The sequence below is a fragment of the Leucoraja erinacea genome, chromosome 4 (genome assembly GCF_028641065.1).
Source record: "Leucoraja erinacea ecotype New England chromosome 4, Leri_hhj_1, whole genome shotgun sequence".
Lineage (NCBI taxonomy): Eukaryota > Metazoa > Chordata > Chondrichthyes > Rajiformes > Rajidae > Leucoraja > Leucoraja erinaceus.
Genome location: NC_073380.1, coordinates 93,857,359 through 93,875,743, shown reverse-complemented (window position 1 = coordinate 93,875,743; position 18,385 = coordinate 93,857,359). Strand labels below are relative to the sequence as shown.

Sequence of the window (18,385 nt, the reverse complement as noted above, 5' to 3'; positions counted from 1 at the left end):
GCAGGTAGACTGGGAAAATCAGGTTGGTACTAGATTCCACAAGGTAGTTCTGGATTATGGTGTTGGGTAAATGAACCAGATTTCATTAGGGATCTTAAGGAGAAGAAAGCCCTTGGAGGCAATATAGTGCTAGATAAGTATAGTGATAGAGTGATAGATAATATGATGGAACCTGCAGTTTGAGAGATAGAAGCCAGAATTGTATGTATTGGTATTACTGTTGAGTACAGGCAACTACAGAGGCATGTGGGAGGAGCTGACTAACATTGATTGGAAGGGAACCCTGGCAGGAATTACAGTGGATCAGCAATGGCAGGAATTTTGGGGAAGTAATTCAGAAGATGTTGGATGTTTTCATCCCAAAGAGGAATACATCTCTTAAGGGGTGAATGAAGCAAATAAGGCTGACAAAGGAAGTCCGAGATAACTTAGAAGTAAAAGAGAAGGCAAAGATTTGTGGAAATCAAGAGGATTGAAGCTTTTAAAAACCAACTGAAGACAACTAAAAAAAGTAATGAGAGAAAAGATGAAATGTGAAGGTAAGCTAGCAAATAATATAAAATAGGATACCAAAGGTTTTTTTCTGAGATTATAAAGAGTAAAAGAGAGGCAAAAGTGGACATTGGACTGCTGGAAAATGATGTTGGAGAAACATAGAAAAATAGGTGCAAGAGTAGGCAGAGTTGATGTGGACAAGCTTTTCCCTTTGAGAATAGGGAAGATTCAAACAAGGGGACATGACTTCAGAATTAAGGGACAGAAGTTTAGGGGTAATATGAGGGGGAACTTCTTTACGCAGAGAGTGGTGGCGGTGTGGAATGAGCTCCCAGTGGAAGTGGTGGAGGCAGGTTCATTGGTATCATTTAAAAATAAATTGGATAGGCATATGGATGGGAAGGGAATGGAGGTTGCACTTGTAGGCCGAGAGATTGTAGGCCATAGTCGGCCATTCGGCCCTTTGAGCCAGCACCGCCATTCATTATGATCATGGCTGATCATACAAAATCAGTACCTTGTTCCTGCATTCTCCCCATATCCCTTGATTATGTTAGCCCTAAGAGCTATATGTAACTCTCTCTTGAATACATAGTAGTAAAGAGTAAAAGTAGTAAAGGGGAACATAGAAATGGCAGACAAACTGAATCCGTGTTTTGCGCCAGTTTTCACAGTAGAAGACACCAGCAATGTACCAGAAATTCAAGAGAGCCGGGTGGGGGGGCAGGTGAGTGTAGTCACTATTACTGAGAAGTTGCTTGGGAAGTTGAAAGTTCTAAAGATGCAGAAGTCACCTGAACCAGATGGACTACACCTCAAGGTTCTGAAAGAAGTAGTTGTAGCATTTCTAGAGGCATTATTAGTAACTGTTCCAGAGTCACTGGAGTCAGGAATGGTTCCAGAGGACTAGAAAATTGCAAATGTAACTCTACTGTTTAAGAAAGGAATGAGACAAAAGATAGGAATAGGCCACTTACCCTAACTTTCGTAATTGGTGAGGATTGGAGTCCATTATTAAGGATGAGGTTTTGGGGTACTTGGATGTAAATGATAAAATAGGCTGAAGTCAGCATTGTTTTGTTAAGGGGAGACCTTGCCTGACAAATCTTTTGGAATTCTTTGAGGAAGGAACAAACGGGATAGACAAAAGATGTTATTTACTTGGATTTTTAGAAGACCTTTGATATGGAGCCACACATGAGGCTGCTAAACAAGATGGGAGCCCATTAGGTACTAGCATGGATTGGCTGATTGGCAGAAGGCAAAGAGTGGGAATAAATGGGGATTTTCTGGCTGGCTGCAGGTGACTAGTGGTGTTCCGCAGGGATCGTTGTTGGATCTACTACTTTTCAGGTTATATGTTAATGATCTGGTTAATAGAATTGTGTAGGAAGGAACTGCTGATGCTGGTTAATGAAATTGTTAGCTGTGTGGCTATGTTTGCGGGTAATACGAAGGTAGGTGGAGGAGCTGGTTGTGTTGAAGCAGGGAATCTGCAGAATGACTTGAACAGGTTTGGAGAGGTGGCAGATAGAATACAATATAGCAAAGTATATCGTCATGCACTTTAGAAGGATTAAAGGCGTAGACTATTTTCTGAATGGGGAGAGGATTCAGAAATAGGAGGTGCAAACAAACTTTGGAGTGCTGCCGCATTATTCCCAAAAGATTGATTTGCAGATTGAGTGGGTTGTAAGGAAGGCAACTACAGTGTTAGTATTCATTTTGAGAGGACTAGAATAAGGTTGTAATGCTGAGGCTTTATAAAAGCACTGGTCAGGCGACATTTGGAAAATGTCAGCAGTTTTGAGCCCCATTTCTGAGGAAGGATGTCCTGGCATTGGTGAAGGTCCAGAGGAGGTTTACAAAAATGATTCTGGTGATGAGTGAGTTAACATATGAGGATCATTTGAATGCTCTGGGCCTATACTGCCTGTGGTTTAGAATGATGAGGGGGTTCTCATTGAAACCTACCAAATAATGACAGGCTTGGATAATGGATGTGGAGAGGATGTTTCCAGTTGTGGGAGAACCAGGGGGCACAGCCTCATTAAAAGGGCGCACCTTTAGAATGGAGATGAGGAGGAATTTCTTTGGTTAATTTGTGAAATTCATTGCTTTAGGACCTAAAGTATAGGTGGTGGTGGAGGTCAAGTCATTGGGTATTATCCTTTTACTGTCCTTTTTTCCCCTTCCTTGTCACTTTCCTGGAATTGCTTTCCTTGTACCTGTATTATGTTAATCACTATCTATATAAACATTGTAGACATTTAGGGGCCTAGCAAGGGAACCAAAAGAATGCTGTGAGTGTGGCTTTATTCTTACATCTAAATTTATTATAGTGTATTTTTGTCTATTACTGCCATTGTAATTTATTTTTCATTAATAAATGTGATAAACATGCCAGCTATGCATTAAGATGCATTGCTAACTTTTTTTGGCAGCCTATTCACTATCTTTCTGCATGGACTTTCCTGCTTATTCCAGTTGTATTTTAGTGATTGTTGGTCCATAATTTCAAGTGGTCAATAATTTCAGTGGTGCTGCCGTTTCTATGTGAAAATTCTTCATGAGTAAGCCTTGTTGGTTATCCTGTGTATGAGCAGCTTACTTGGCCACATCCATGAACAATGGGGTTTGAACCTGTTTTATTGTGATATACACTCTTTACAGGGGCCTTAACAGGGGACATCTGTTCTTCTGCTTAGATCAGGAATTTGTTATACTTTTCTACTGCCTTGGCTCAGAGCCATAAACTAAAATTATGATTGAAAACTACTCTCTACCAACAGGGATGCTGCCTTCCGATTGGGTTCCTCCATCAGCTCTCTTTCTTTGCACAGATTCTGCATCAGTAATTTTGTGTGCCTCCTTGTGAACTGCCACCTTGATTTAATTTAATAATGCAGTAGGTAAAATCTGAAGAAGCAACGGTAACTGAGTGGAATTGAAATTTCAAGATGGTGGTTAAATTAAAAATGGAGTGAGTTGAAAGACTGAATTGCCCGCTCTTGTTATTGTTTCCTATCACAGTTGGCATTTGGAAGGTTGTATATTGCACACTTAGGAGTCATTTGCAGGAATTTGAAGAAAAAAAAGAGTATTTACATACAGCTCTTTTTAGAATTAGTTTGAAAGTACTTTTGAGTACTTGCAATTAAAACAATCTGTATTTGAATACTGTTTGTTTCTGATACAAGATACAAGATACATTTAATTGTCATTTGGACCCCTTGAGGTCCAAACGAAATGCCGTTTCTGCAGCCATACATTACAAACAAATAGACCCAAGACACAACATAATTTACATAAACATCCATCACATTGCTGTGATGGAAGGCCAAATAAACTTTCTCTCCTCCACTCTCCCCCACTCTCCCCCTCCCCCCCCCCCCCCCCCCAATGTCAGAGTCAAAGCCCCCGGCTGGCGAGGGATGGTCGGGTCTCCCGTGCAGGGAGAGATTTCTGATGCTCTTTGGCATACCTCTGCAAGTCAAATGTAGTTGTGTGGGTTACCTTTGTGGAAAATTCTGCATAATGTTGAAGTGGGTGACACAGTGGGGTACCTATTTAAGGCATGATATGAAGTTCCTTGTTAAAAGCTAAAGAGAAAATACAAACATGACTGTTGTCGGTGTTTACTAGAGAAAAGATTATTTGCAGGCGTGTGCTGCTTGTACGTGCTTCTGATTGGTAAAATTGTTCATTGCTGTCACACCGTGAAACTGACAGCGACTGAGATTGCAACACTGGTGCTCCGCAAGGATGCGTTCTCAGTCCCCTTCTTTACTCCTTGTACACCCACGACTGTGCAGCCTTGTACAAATCTAATTCAATTTACAAATTCGTAGACAACAACACCATTGTGGGCCGGATATCAAATAATGATGAGTATAGGAAGGAAATTGAGAACCTTGTGTTCTGGTGTTGAGACAACCTTCCTCTCAATTTCAACAAGACAAAGGAGATAGTGATCGACTTCAGGAAGCGTAGTGGTACACATACCCCAGTTTGCATTGACAGTGCCAATGTTTAATTTCTAAAATTTCTATGAGTAAATATCACCAATGAGCACCCATATTGAAGAATCAACCAAGAAAGCATACCAACGCCTCTACTTTCTAAGAAGGCTTAGGAAGTTCGGCATGTCCCCAGAAACCCTCATCAATGTCTGGAGATGTTCCGTAGAATGCATCACAGCTTGGTTTGGGAACAGCTCCATTCAACACCGCAAGAAATTGCAGCGAGGTCTGGGCCGTGTCCACACTATCACACGAACCAACCTCCCATCCATTGACTCCATTTACACCTCATGCTGCCTTGCAAGGCCAGCAGCATAATCAAGGATGTGTCGCATGGCCACTCCCTCTTCTCCCCCCTCCCATCGGGCAAAAAGAATAGAAGTGTGAAAACGCACACTTCCAGATCCAGGGACAGTTTCTTCCCAGCTGTTATCAGGCAACCGATCCATTCTACCGCAACCAGAGAGCAGTCCTGAACTACTATTAATATTTCTGGAAAGCTTTGTGCACAAAATAACACAAAATACCACAATCTGATTTTCTTTTTTCCTGTCGAAGAGGTGTTTCCCACTTTTACTCCATATAATTAACTGGTAGCAACAACGCAGAAATTATGCATGAAGTTTGATTCTTGTTCTCATAGCTGCTGCAATGGAGTGACAGTGATTTTGTAACCTGAATCGCTGAAAGCACTTTATTTTTGCTGGGGATATTATATTTTCTTGTCAGCAAGTTGTGTTTGGAGGCATTAAAGTGGCTATGAATGTAATGTAGTTACACTTCCCCAGCAAGTCCAGCTTGAGGTGGTTTGTATTACTGTGCTGTTTGTCAAAGTTATTTTCAGCAGCTGTTGCTCGCAATGATTTATTGACAATACTAGCTCGCAGGAAATAGTTTTGGTGTGTTTTGCAGTGCATTTAGAACGCATTCAAACCCCTTTACTTTTTCCACATTTTGTTGCGTTACAGCCTTGTTCTAAAATGGACTAAATTCTTTTTTATCATTAATCTACGCACAATACCCATAATAATAAAGCGGAAACAGGTTAGAAATGTTTCCAAAGTAATTAAAAAGAAATAACTGAAATATCTCATTTACATCATTATTCAGCCCCTTTACTCAGTACTTCGAGGCACCTTTGGCAGCGATTACTGCCTCAAGTCTTCTTGGGTATGACGTTACAAGCTTGGCCCACATGTATTTGGGTAATTTCTCCCATTCTTCTCTACAGATCCTCTCAAGCTCTGTCAGGTTGGATGGGAGCGTCGATGCACAGCTATTTTCAGGTCCCTCCAGACATGTTCGATCGGGTTCAAGTCCGGGCTCTGGCTGGGTCACTCAAGGACATTCACAGACTTGTCACGAAGTCACTAATGCGTTATCATGGCTGTGTGCTTAGGGTCCTTGTCCTGTTGGAAGGTGAACCCCGCCCCAGTCTGTGGTGCAGAATGCTGTGGAGCAAGGATCTCTCTGTACTTTGCTCCCTTCATCTTTCCCTCAATCCTGACTAGTATTGTGTGTAGATTGATGATAAAAAATGAATTTAATCCATTTTGAAATAAGGCTGTAAAGTAACAAAATGTGGAAAAAGTGAAGGGGTCTGAGTACTTTTTGATTGCACTGTATATAAGAAGACCACTTTTTTATTGTTGTTTTTGGAGCTTTCTGACAGCTGTTTAATATTCAATCTAGTTTTAGTGACTTGACATATGTTATCTTATTATGTTGCTGTATTCTCTTTGTGGATTTTTTAGCATAATAATTTATGTTCGGTATGATGAGAGAATTGCCGTTTTGTGGATGCTGTTGTCCTTGGTCTTTCTAGTGATAAAATACCAGTAACATGCTTTAGACTTAGTTGTCAATGCACTTTTGAGTAATTGTATTTATAGAAGTCAATAAAAACTCAATTGCTTTTTAGCCCTTGCTGTCTCCTCCCCTTCCTTAACCCTCTAGCTGTCTCCTCCCACCCTCCTATCCGCCCGCCCTCGGGCTCCTCCTCCTCCCCTTTTCCTTCCTTCTCCCTCCCCACCCCCCCATCAGTCTGAAGAAGGGTTTCGGCCCGAAACGTCGCCTATTTCCTTCGCTCCATAGATGCTGCTGCACCCGCTGAGTTTCTCCAGCAATTTTGTGTAGCTTCGATCTTCCAGCATCTGCAGTTCCCTCTTGAACACAATTGCTTTTTATTTTGTTGTGCAAAATCTGGAGTTCCAGGAAGAAATGTAATGCATTCTTTGAATAAAGTTGGGTTTATCTGTGTCACAGTGCTGGACTCATAACTCTTGTATTCAATTGGTAAAATTCTGTAATTTCCAGCTTTTTAATCGTTCATATTATACGTACAGAGAATGTGGAGATTTATCCTGAATTTGTAGTGACACTCAAGCATGAGGTTCTACCCTAAATGAACTGCAACAAATTCAGTTGCATGTGAGATGGGATATAACAGACTTTTGTCTAACCCAAACATTTCCTTCACAAACAGGTGATAAAAATGATTCAAACAGTGCCGTGAGGTTTCACCTAGTTGCCAGAGGGAAGCACACCAGCGCCTTTACTTGCTAAAGGCTTAGGAAGTTCGGAATGTTCTCAACAACTCTCACCAACTTCTACAGATGCGCTGTAGAAAGCATTTTATCGGGATACATTACAGCATAGTTTAGGAACAACTCCATCTAAAACCGCAAACATTTGCAGAGAATTGTGGGTGCAGCCTTGACCATAATAAAACAAACCTCCCTTCGATGGACTCCATTTACACCTCATGCTGCCTCGGCAAGGTCACGGGATAATTAAGAATGAGTCTCATCCCGTCCGCTCACTCTTCTCCCTTCTCCCATCAGCCAAGAGATATAGGAGTGTCAAAACACACCTCCAGATTCAGGGACAGCTTCTTTCCAGCTGTTATCAGGGAAGTGAACCATCCTACCATCCTACCTACTCCTGAGCTACCATTTATCTCATTGGAGATCCTTGGACTATCTTTAATCGGACTTTATCTTGCACTAAGAATTATTCCCTTTAGCATGTACACTGTGGATGGCCCAATTATCATGTATTGTCTTTCCGCTGACTGGTTAACAAGCAACAAAAGTTTTTCGCTGTGCCTCAGTACACATGACACTAAGTAAGCTAAAGCATTCTAAAATGTACAGCACAGTGGTACAGCTGGTACATCTGCTGCCTCAGTGCCAGGGACTCAGTTTTAATTCTGACCTTGGGCGCTGTCTGTGTGGAGTTTGCGCATTCTCCCTGTGCATTCTCCCATTCCAAAGATGTGCAGGTTTATAGGTTAATTGACATCTAAATTGCCCTAGTTGTAGGAATGGATGAAAAGCGAGATATCATTGAAATAATATGACCAGGTGACCAATGGTTGGCGTGCATTTGATGGGCTGAAAGTCCATTTGCCAAGCTATTTCTCTCAATATTCTAATAGTAAAATTCTAAAAAGACCTGGACAGCAGCCAGTTTTGGCTGCTGAAAGACAGATATAAGATCTATGCGCAACTGACTGCTCCAAAAATGTGTCCAGCATTCTGTTTTTTTTTTTTCAAAGATCCATCAGAATCAAGAATATCTGAAAGCTTGACTAAATAAGATGTTTAAACTGTGTGCCTACAGAGGTTGGTGCTTTGACTTGCCCTCCTATCAGCTCAAACCTAATTGTCTAAAGTCAGGAACAGGATGCTCTAATGACACCAAGGTTGATAAACGTAACATAACTCAGTTTATAGCTAATACCCTCTAATCCAAGCAGCATTTGGGTAAACCACTCCTGCACCCTCTCCAAAGCCTTCACATCCTACCTGTAATGCGGCGACTATAACTGCACACAATACTCCAAATGCGGCCTAACCTATGAAGGCAAGCATTCCATCAGCATTCGTTGCCCCTTTATCTACTAGCGTTGCCACTTCCAGGGAGCTGTGGCCTAGGACCCCATGATTCCACTGCACATCAATCTGTTAATTGACCAATTAATTGCCATTAATTGTATAATTTTCCATTACATGTGACTTCATAAAATGCAACGCCTTACCCTTGTTTAGATTAAACTCCATTAGTCTGAAGAAGGGTCTCGACCTGAAACATTACCCATTCTTTCTCTCCAGAGATGCTGCCTATCCCGCTGAGTGACTCCAGCATTTTGTGTCTATCTTTAGTTTAAACCAGCATCTGCAGTTCCTTAATACACATTTGGTACATTCACAGATATATACTTTAAAAAATACACCGTCTTTGGGCCTCATGTTGCTGGCAAGAACCCTTGCCTTCCTGATTCAATGCTGGGGACTTGGTGCAAACTCCTGGCTTACTTGCTGTTGTCAGGAATGTTGTACAAACGCTGGCTCTAACAGGGTGCACTCGTGGCAGAGCATCATTTATGGTTCAGTGCAATCAGCGCTGAGCGCCTGCACCTGCCAGGCATTTCAGGAAGCATCTCCGCACTATGCCTGGGGGAGAAATTCATTGCTATAGGGGCAGAAGCAGAGCTGGGCATTATCCTGTCCCTAGCTCTAGCACAGATGTGCACAGCAGTGGGGTGGGCAACGATTTGAGCCAGGATCCTGACCTGCCATCATAGGTGATTTTATTTGTAGCAATACATTGTGAGCACAAAGTGCAATGTCAATGTGTTTTTCTGATGTCAGTGAATTATCTTGACTGCTTACTAAACACACAATGACTATTAAAGCAAAGTCCATTCAAGTCAAAGACAAACAATCTGTTAATTATTGTTCAACATATGTTGCAATGTGTAGGTATATTATAGGCCTCATGGCGTGAATATCATGATTTTCCTCTGGATAAGTAGCCAGTAAAGTTGATTTGTGAACAGTTCATGTTAAGTGCTGTTTGCAGTCAGAAACTGCACGTTCCTTCTGAAATCTGCTTGCACGATTGTTGAAATAAGGTGGTAGAAAGGAATTGCAGATGCTGGTTTAAACCAAAGTTAGACACAAAATGCTGGATTAACTCAGCGGGACAGGCAGCATCTCTGGGTAGAAGGAATGGCCCAAGGGTCTTGATCCAAAACACCACCCATTCCTTCTATCTAGAGATGCTGCCTGTCCCGCTGAGTTATTCCAGCATTTTGTGTTGAAATAAGGATTACATTCATTAGCAATAATAAAGCAGTGTTTTTACCACCAGAATGGTTACATTTTCTTGATGTCATGTGGAATATCGAGTAAATAAAGCAGAAATTTGTAAATATTATGTTGGTTTATAAACATTAATTTGGTAGTGGTTGAGATCAATAATAATAATAATAAATAACTACAGAAGAATTGAAGTTTTTCATGCACTACTTCAAATACTGTTATTGTGTTTCCGAGTATTGTTAGCCAGTTAAATGATCCACTATGATAATTAATTGGGTCATTGTTTTGGAAATAATTCTAACTTGGTCTTTAGTTAGCAATTTGGCCAAATCAATTTATGGATTGAGATATAATGTCTGTGTAACACAAGATTTGTTTCTATTAAGCTTTGCTATCTATTTTGGCACTGTTGCTGAAATGGATTTTAAACCTGCTTTCCTTCCATGACAGTACTTGCATGCAACAGGATGTAATATGTTCGATGAATCGAGCTTTGCTAGGAAGGATGTGTTGACTTTGGATGAGGTGTCCATATAACTGAAATTGTACAGTAACAAAAAATTAAAGCCATCACCATTCAATTATATGGAAGAAATTGAACAGTAGAAGATTTAGTTTTCCTCGTTAAATGTTGGCTATTTACTTGTTGGCTGGCTAGTGTTTGCCTCTGCCTGAGAGCTAGATGGAGGACAATATCCAGGTCTCTAGGTTGGCCAAGATTTTGAGGTGTGCTGTCCTTGCGCCGGTTCGGTGGTAAAGGGTTGGATCATATAGTCTCATCTCCTGCACATATATCCTTTTTGGGTAGCCAATACATGATTTAAAGTCAGACTGGTAAGTGCAGAAGGTTTAGCAGGGTCATCTGTCTCCTTTTCATAAACTGACAGTAGCAGCACTGGAGGATTGTTTCAGGCGAGTGACTGGCCTACTGCTGCTTTGTTGTTCAGCCTTTCCCACTTCCACCATTGCAGGATATAGCTAGTTGGCTACTAGCTTGGCTTTGAAGTTTTGATTGGTTTCCCTGAAGTCTTCAATCTCCCTCGCTCTGGATTGGTGAGTTTGGCGTTTCAGTCATTCTTTACCAGTGTGTGCAAGTTGGGGTTTAAGGATACATTTTGAAATGGATATATAATAAAAACCACATGACTATTACAGACAAGAATATTTAATAATCTTGTATCAATGATTAATTTGAGGCAAACTAATTTACAGATGTATTATAACTACAAATGTGTTTACATGTTGGTAATTTAAAAATAAAAGTTACATTGCAGAAAATGTTTGGAGCACAGAAGGTTAAGGGGGGGGACTTGTTAGAGGTCTTTAAAATGATGAGAGGGATAGACAGAGTTGACATGGATAAGCTTTTTCCATTGAGAGTAGGGAAGATTCAACCAAGAGGACATGATTTGAGAATTAAGGGATAAAAGTTTAGAGGTAACATGAGGGGGAACTTCTTTACTCAAGAGACTGGTAGCTGTGTGGAATGAGCTTCCAGTGGAATTGGTGGAAGAAGGTTCGATTTTATCATTTAAAAATAAATTGGATAGGTATATGGACAGGAAAGGAATGGGGGGTTATGGTCTGAGTGCAGGTAGATGGGACTAGGTGAGAATAAGTGTTCGGCACGGACTAGAATGGTCGAGATGGCCTGTTTCCATGCTGTAATTGTTATATGGTTATATGTTGATGGCAATTGACAATGCTGCCTCAGGTTATGTTATTATACCATTTTTGCCAGTAGACTTCCTTTTTAATTTACATTTGTAGACTAATTCTTTAATAGGAATTAAATACTCCACTTATGTAAGCATGACAATGAAAGGGTTGCCTTGGGAACGAATTGAGCCAAGCAGAAGTTGTTCTGTTAGGTTGTAATTGAACTGTAACATTACCTCCTTGATACTGCCTTGTCACAAAATGAGTTGTTTATTTGACAGTTGATGGAATTTGTAGGTCTCTGAATGCATTTATCATGTTGCAACGTGAACATAGAACATTCTGACTTTATTTAGCACAAACTGTTTTTGTGTGGACAACTTTCTCTTTGGATATCTCAAAATTGTTACTTTCAAAAAGTAATGTTGTAAATTTTTTGGTTAGCATTCTCCTCAAAAGTAATTCAGCCAGTTCAAACGAGCGAGTTTATTTCCATCCTTTATTTAATTTATAGCTATGATCAGTTCAAAACTGTAGTTATTAAAATTGTTCTAAATGTATTTTTAAAATCTTGAGCTGTCCGGGAAATTTTTATTTGGATCCTTGAGGGAACTGCAATTTTTACATATTACAAATAAACAAGCACAAAAGCGGTGCAGGCTCGAAGGGCCGAATGGCCTACTCCTGCACCTATTTTTCTATGTTTTCTAAAATCCAACATTTAAATCTTGGAGTTTTTCTGAACTGTACCCATTTCAAGATTCAATTTAATTGTCACATGTAGCAATTAAGGTACAGTGACATTTGAGATACCATATAGTTATAATACACATAGCACATAAAATAAAGTTTAACAAAAACATCCACAATGGAATCAACATTCCTCACTGTGATGGAAGGCAATAAAATTCAGTCATCTTCCTCCTCTTTCATCCGTGGTTGGGGCCGTTGCTGATGTTCCGCTGTTCAAGCCCTCTTGTCAGGATGATCGAAACTCCGGCGTCGAGACGGATTGGAACACGCGGCATGGAGCTCCCGAGTCGGCCGATTCTTACCGGAGACTGCTACTTCACGGTGTTGAAGTCCACTGGCCCCGCAGTCGGAGCTCCAACACTGGCGATCCTCGGCAAAAGATCCCAGGCTCCGCGCCGCAACCGCGGCTTGAAGCTCCGGTTAGGTCTCGCCGCACCACTCCATGTTGTAGGCTGCAGGGGGGGGGGGTGGAGATACGACACGGAGAAAAATCACATCTCCGTCGAGGTAAGTGACTGAAGCGCTCCCCCAGGGAGTGCTGGGGGATGAGGGGAAATGAACTGAGCCAGTGCATTTAGGGGCTATGGGTGAGTGGTGGAATATTGCATTGGGGAATGTCTGATCCCAGACACCTAGCTTGAACTTGTAGAATCTTTTTTTAGTCACAATTAAACATAATGTCAGGGAGTTTGAGTATTTTTGATTTTCATCTGCTGCAGCACTTGTGTTGTGCTAATCTATCAGTAGTCCATGAAGAAATGATTTTCCAGGAATTTTTTATTTAAAGAAAGCTTTGAAGTAGAGGCGTTCTTCAGCATAAAATTGGAAGCTGTCACCGAGAATACCAGATGCAAAGTCATCTCAGTTTTTGTTGTTCAAGCTGCTTTATGCAGATGACACTAGCATATGAGCATATTGAAAGGTTTGGCTTCAAGTCATCATTGACTCCCTAACTGAAACACATGAAAGAACAGACATTATCGTTAGCATTTTCAAAACACAAGTCCTCTGCCAATCAGTCATTGTTCCACGCTGCTGTCTGACAATGAAGATCAGGACCAGTCTCAGGGAAATATTGACTATTTTCCATATCTCGGATGCTGTAGCGGCAGATTTTCATATCTTTCAGGTAATTAGCACCTTAGCCGCTATTTGGATGAGAATGGTTGAAGGGGGTGTCTTCCAAACACATGCAAGCTCACTCACAGAGACCTTCAGAGCTTCTTCTCAGATATGGCTTAAACACAGTCTTTTGATGAGTAAATGCTTTATTGTTGGTAGAAAACTGTGAGATATGTCCAAGTTTCTTCCGACTCGTTACTACAATCACCTTCGAACTCCAGCTTATTACTTTAGACATTAGAAAACTCCTCGTGTCTCCGTAACACTGGCATGATCTGGCATATGGCCCGCATGATCCCACATGGTACAAGGGTTAACCTTCTCCATGGTCTCTCCAAACTAATCTAAAAACTAAACATCTGCGCAAGCATCTAAGCTCCAAACACGCCGAAAAACATGTCATAAATCCCACCCACAATATAACGGGCAGTCTAAAATTTAAAGGCACATGCCATCATCAATGACATGCAAAACAGGCCAAATGGCCACTACAGATGCCATTTTTCAAAGTGGTATACAATGATGAAATACCTTAAGACGACTCACGGGGCTTTTGGCATCTAAGGAAGAGTTTGAAGATCGAGAACTTAAATATGACAATGTTCAAGGTCCAGCAGCAGTGATCTGTGCCCTTTATTTTCCTTCTAAGTCATGTTCTACCCACAGTAAACATTTTAAAGCAGTGGATTGATGCTAACAATGCTGTCTTTACCAAAGGCCTCTAAATTCACTGACAGGAGAAGTGCATCTTTTCCAGACTAACATCATTGAATTGAGGTCTTAAATGCTCGAGTCCCTCTGCTGTACTAGGCACATAATTTGCATATCTGACATGAGTATGAGGTAAAATGCGCCTCCAAGATCCTCCTCGGGTTTTTTTTCTCTCTTCTAGCACTTTTATCCAAACCTTGTTCCATAATTCCTAAATTATTCCCATAATTACTTTGTTCATCAGCAGCCCATTTGAGTCAATATTGCCATTTACCCCACTTCATGTTAAATGGAATGTGAATTGAGCTGGAATATATTGGCACCAAAATGTTTTGCATGTAGATATTCTAAATCTGCAATTCGTGATCTGTAGTTGTGATTAATGTTGTGAAAGGCAGAGGTTTATATTGCACCTTTATTGTGAAAGGCAGAGGTTTATATCGCACTATGGAACATATGGGAGATGCAACGAGACCTGGGTGTCATGGTACACCAGTCATTGAAAGTAAGCATGCAGGTGCAGCAGGCAGTGAAGAAAGCAAATGGTATGTTAGCATTCACAGCAAAAGGATTTGAGTATAGGAGCAGGTAGGTTCTACTGTAGTTGTACAGGGTCTTGGTGAGACCACACCTGGAGTATTGTGTACAGTTTTGGTCTCCAAATCTGAGGAAGGACATTATTGCCATAGAGGGAGTGCAGAGAAGGTTCACCAGACTGATTCCTGGGATGTCAGGACTTTCATATGAAGAAAGACTGGATAGACTAGGCTTGTACTCGCTAGAATTTAGGAGATTGAGGGGGGATCTTATAGAAACTTACACAATTCTTAAGGGGTTGGACAGGCTAGATGCAGGAACATTGTTCCCGATGTTGGGGAAGTCCAGGACAAGGGGTCACAGCTTAAATAGAGGGGAAATCCTTTAGGGCCGAGATGAGAAAAACCTTTTTCACACAGAGAGTGGCGAATCTCTGGAACTATGCCACAGAAGGTAGTTGAGGCCAGTTCATTGACTATATTGAAGAGGGAGTTAGATGTGGCCCTTGTGGCTAAAGGGATCAGGGGGTATGGAGAGAAGGCAGCTACAGGATACTGAGTTGGATGATCAGCCATGATCATATTGAATGGCGGTGAAGGCTCTAAGGGCCGAATGGCCTACTCCTGCACTTATTTTCTATGTTTCTACTTCTATCAGTGGCATTTTTTAAGTATTTGCAGTGTAGGAAATATGACAGACAATTAATGCACACCAAGCTCTCATTCAGAGCAATATACACAATCAGTTCTTGGATCTTGATTGAAGAACAAATATTGGTTAGGAAGGGAGGACAACTCTTAGTTATCAATATAACAAAATAGGCTGAATATTGTGATAGCCACCTGGATCGGCCAATTGGTTTAGATTATTTATTGTCATGTATACTGAGATACAATGTAAAGCTTTTGTAGCGTGCTAACCAGTCAGCAGAAAGACAAATCATGATTACAAGTGAGCCATTCACGGTGTACAGATACATGATAAAGAGAATAACGTTTTGTGCAAGATAAAGCCAGTAAAATCCAATTAAAGATAGTCCATGGGTTTCCATTGCACTGTCAATCAAGCCTGGAGACCCCACTGCTTTGACTGGCTGAGATGGATTTTATGACCATGTATTCTGGAGAAATTGCTGCTAAAGTTACTGTACTGTGTTTCCTCTCAAATGGGTGTTGTTTCCTGATTAAAATAACTTATTTTTCTATGAGTCATATCTTTTTCCCACATTCAACCCACTGGGTGACATCCTGTAAATAGGTTCACTGTTAAAATAATGTAGCCAAATCTTTTTAATCCTTGAAAGGCTTCAAAAGTGTAATGCCCTCTTGATATTCTCCAAAGTCCTCATGACTTCCCCAATTGTTGGGTATTAATAGTGGAGTAGCAAGATGTATTCAACAGTGGCTGAATGGGAGATACCAGAGAGTAATGGTGGATAACTGTATGTAGATAGGGTAGTAAAGAAAACGTTTGGTGTGCTGGCCTTTATAAATCAGAGCATTGAGTATAGAAATTGGGATGTAATGTAAAAATTGTACAAGGCATTGGTGAGGCCAATTCTGGAATATAGTGTACAATTCTGGTCGCCAAATTATAGGAATTATAGGAAAGATGTCAACAAAGTAGAGAGAGTACAGAAGAGATTTACTAGAATGTTGCCTGGGTTTCAGCACCTAAGTTACAGAGAAAGGTTGAACAAGATAGGTCTTTATTCTTTGGAGCGCAGAAGGTTAAGGGGGAACTTGATAGAGGTCTTTAAAGTGATGAGAGGGATAGGCAGAGTTGATGTGGATAAGCTTTTTCCATTGAGAGTAGGGAAGATTCAAAGAAGAGGACATGATTTGAGAATTAAGGGACAAAAGTTTAGGGGTAACATGAGGGGGAACTTCTTTATTCAGAGAGTGGTAGCTGTGTGGAATGAGCTTCCAGTGGAAGTGGTGGAGGCAGGTTTGATTTTATCATTTAAAAGTAAATTGGATAGGTATATGGACGGGAAAGCAATGGAGGGTTATGGTGTGAGTGCAGGTAGATGGGACTAGGTGAGAGTAAGTGTTCGGCACAGACTTGAAGGGCCGTGATGGCCTGTTTCCGTGCTGTAATTGTTATGTTATATGGTTATATTGCACTGGAATGTCAGCCTAGATTTCTGTTCTTGACTCTCCTGAATGCGTATTTAGTTATGTGATATGTCTGACTGTGACAGGTGGCTGTGGAGTGGTTTAATGCCATGCATTCCACTCTGTGGTATTTGCTTGAGGTCTTCCCATATATTGTCACAGTCATCATCCTTCATAGTTATATGGTATATTAAATATCTAGAATCAGAATTTATGAAAAGCTTTGATAGCTACTTTAAAGATATGATTGCTTATGGTTGTCTTTAAGGTCCTCCTTGCGTTTAAGGGCTTTCCAATGCCTGGATCTGAAATACATTTGTAGGCGATAATTTGATTTATACTGTGGAAATAAACTTTCATTTAGTATTGCAGCAACCTTCTTTTGACAGAATATTTTCATCCTTTGACAAATCATCAAATTCTGAAATTATTTTTGTGTAACTTTCTCCAACTATATTATGTTGGGTAATTTTTCTGAACCATTGATGCTTTTAATTTCATTGTTAATGTGATTCATTGCATCTGTTTTTCCAATCCTCAGTGTTGGTAGCCAATAAAATGGTCTTCACTGTTTCCCATTTTCAGGTAGGTCTCCTATAAGAAAATTCAGTGATATAAAATAGTGTTATAAAAATAATTGTGCCAATGAGAAAAATAAATTGGGCGCTGGGGCTTTTCAGGCTTTCAATAGTAGTTATTTTTCCTACAAGATCAATTCACGTAATGGAAACGTGCGTAATAGCAGAACCACCTGTATATGCAACTGCAATTCTCTAGGTAACTTTTAGATTTGAAAAAAAAAAACTGATACAGTTTCTGGTTGTGTAGCCTAGAATTCCCTCATCTACGTTTTGTGTTGAATGGATCCTGGGATGTAAACTTCCTCAAGGAACATGGATGTAACAGGAACTGTGAGCAACTCTGGGCCCCACAGATCATAAATTTCACAAGTGCATGTGACAACTGGTGAAGGCACAGCCCCAGGCTGAATCAAATGTCAAGGAATTTTAATGCAGACATCTCATAATTGTTAATAGTTTTAATGTTTAAAACATTTAAAGAACAAAAGATGCAAATGTGGAATTGTTTAGTTTAGTTTTAGAGATACAGCGCGGGAACAGGCCCTTCAGCCCACCAGGTCTGCGCTGACCAACGATCCCTGCATAGTAACACTATCCTACACACTCCAGGGACAATTTTTACATTTACCAAGCCAATTTACTGAAATACCTGTATGTCTTTGGAGTGTGGGAGGAAACTGAAGATCTCTCAGAAAACCGTGGTCATGGGGAGAACGTACAAACTCCATACAGACAGCACCCATAGTCGGGATCGAACTCGGGTCACCGGCACTGCAAACACTGTGGTGGAAACGTTACCGCTGTGCCACCCTTGTCTGCAACCTTGTCTGCAACTTTTTTCTTCTTTTGTCATTTACTGGTTCTCTGTTCCCAATCTCTTCCATTCCTCTTAGAAATTAATGCTATCTTTGAACATGTGTTTAATCTGCTCCAGGTTCAATGAGAAGCTGAAAGTTCACTCCTCCACTGCCAGGTTTAGGGTCATTAGCTACTATCATGGTACAGGTGCACAACCTTTTATCCGAACTCCTTGGGGACAACTTGTTTTCGGACATTTTCGGATTTCGAATGGAACATTTACCAGCGTAGATTAGGTTAACTGAAATCTGGACCTGACCGGGGAATCATTGCATAAATGTTAGTCAGTTAGTTTGGAGGGATTTTATGTGGTGGGTGGGTGAAGGGGGAAACTTTAATTCTTAGTCCCCTACCTGGTCGGCGACTCCCAACATCGCGGAGCTGGGGGCTCCGTCCAGCCGCGGGCGGCGCCGGTTGGAGCT

The 18,385-nt window shown here is 40.9% G+C and overlaps 1 protein-coding gene and 1 long non-coding RNA gene across 5 annotated transcripts in view; both read left to right on the top strand.

Moving 5' to 3' along the window:
• LOC129696692 (protein MTSS 1-like) overlaps positions 1-18,385 on the top strand; it is a 157,013-nt gene that overhangs the window by 16,615 nt on the left and 122,013 nt on the right. The gene's annotated exons all lie outside the window — the stretch shown is intronic.
• Positions 947-4,096, top strand: LOC129696695 (uncharacterized). Its single transcript, XR_008723381.1, has 2 exons — positions 947-3,681; positions 3,957-4,096. It is a non-coding gene; the product is annotated as an uncharacterized LOC129696695 (long non-coding RNA).